General features: G+C 35.3%; 1 non-coding gene across 1 annotated transcript; it reads right to left on the bottom strand.

Annotated features, from left to right (window-relative positions):
* Positions 1-1,937: 1,937 nt before the first annotated feature.
* TRNAR-UCG (transfer RNA arginine (anticodon UCG)) lies at positions 1,938-2,009 on the bottom strand. The gene has a single exon. It is a non-coding gene; the product is annotated as a tRNA-Arg (tRNA).
* Positions 2,010-2,218: the final 209 nt, after the last annotated feature.

Here is a 2,218-nt window from a genome sequence, read left to right as displayed (position 1 = left end):
TGACTTTAACTGAATCATTCGGTGAATCACAAGGTTGAACAGATGTTCTAGGGTTTTGAGAGAATGGGGATGATCGATTTGATTACGAAAGAAAAAGACGATAGTTACTAAAGATATGATGTATGGTTGAAGGTATGATAGAAGTTATGGGAGAAGGCATGGGAGAAGAGGAGAAGATGCAGAGCTGTCGTTGAATTTTGTGTTTTTTTTTATCACACATTGGTGTAAACAGTTGTTGGGCCAATCATACAGTTGTTGGGCTAGCACTCCTTTAAATCCATTTGAGCAACTTAGCCTTTTTAAAGGGTTTTTTGCTGGAAACCAGCCCACATAGGCCAAAATAATTAAAAATATATATATTAAACTTATTATAAATCAGCAGAAAAAAAATGAGGGGGACAAAAATCGTGAATAGTGAAATTTGGACCAATGAGGAAAGGGCATTTTGACTCATAAATAGAAGATGTATAATAGCGGATTCTAGAATTTTTTTTTGATAAGTGCAAAGTTCATAACTTACTTTTGACCCGTCAATAGAAAAAAAAAGTTAACGACCAATATCTATATATATATATATATATATATATATATATATATATATATATATATATATATATATATATATATATATATATATATATATATAGGGGCACGATCCGTGGCTAAGCTTAAAATGAGTACAAACCGGATAAGCAAATATGGACCACAAAATATCATAAAACTTCAATTTAACTTAAAATGCATAGAAGGGTAAAAAGGTCATTTTAATAATTATAATTAATAAAAAATAATTATACAAAAGTTAACATATTATGAACCACCTTCATCACCACCACCCATCACCACCATCGTCACCACCCTCCACCACCCACCACCACCACCACCACCAACCACCATCACCCACAACCCACCCCCACCACCACCAACCACCACCACACACCACAACCACCACCCACCACCCACCAACACCCGCAACCCGCCACCACCACCATCACCACCTGCCACCACCAACCACCACCTGCCAACACCAACCACCACCCGCCACCACAACCACCACCTGCCTCCAGCCACCACCACCACCCACCACCAATCACCACCACTAACCACCACCAATTACCACCAACCACCACCATAACCCACCACCAACCACCACCACTACTGCCACCACAACCATCACCCACCACCACCCCCACCCCCACCATTACCATCAATCAACACCACTTACCACCGCCACCCACACCATGACCATTACCCACCACCACAATTAGCAACCACCACCAACCACGCACCACCAACCACCACCACCAACTACTACCACCACGAACCACCACCAGCCACCACCAACCAACACAACCATCACCACCAACCACCCCTACCACAACCAACCACCACCACCACCAACCATCAGAAAAATATTTATCATTCATCGAAAAACATTTATCATTCATCAAAAAATAATTATCATCAGACAATTATCATTCATCGAAAAATATTTATCATTCATCGAACATTTATCATTCATCGAAAAAAGTTTATCATTCATCGAAAAACATTTATCATTCATCGAAAAATTATTATCATTCATCGAAAAATTATTATCATTCATCGAAAAAAATTATAATTCATCAAAAAACATTTAACATTCATCGAAAAACAATTATCATTCATCAAATAGTTATCATTACATCAGAAAATTATCATTCATCAAACATTTATCATTTATTAGAAAAAATTATGATTCATCTAAATTATTTTTCATCAAATAGTTATCATTTTTTAAAAAATCGATTATCATTCAAAAGAAAACAATAACCATTCATCACAAAATGATTATCTTGCATTAAAATATTTTATATTATCAAACATTTTTATAGAGTTACAAAAGTAGTGGAATTTTGAATAGTTGATATAATATGATTAGTTTTATAAAAAACAATAGGGCATTCCGAGAATCGAACTCGGGACCTCTCGCACCGAAAGCGAGAATCATACCACTAGACCAAATGCCCAATTATCAAACAATTATCATTCATCTAATTGTTGTCATCATATAAAAAAAACACTTATCTTTTATCAGAATACGGATATCATTCATCATAATGCTATCATTCATCAAACACTTCTCATTTATCAAAAAACATTATCATTCATCAAGCATTTATCATTTATCATTCATCAAAATACCTGGTAATTGATAAAAATACCAAATGAATGATAA

The sequence above is a fragment of the Rutidosis leptorrhynchoides genome, chromosome 2 (genome assembly GCF_046630445.1).
Source record: "Rutidosis leptorrhynchoides isolate AG116_Rl617_1_P2 chromosome 2, CSIRO_AGI_Rlap_v1, whole genome shotgun sequence".
In the NCBI taxonomy this organism is placed as follows: Eukaryota; Viridiplantae; Streptophyta; class Magnoliopsida; order Asterales; family Asteraceae; genus Rutidosis; species Rutidosis leptorrhynchoides.
The sequence above is the reverse complement of the archived record's forward strand: the minus strand, read 5'-3'. Positions and strand labels throughout refer to the sequence as shown.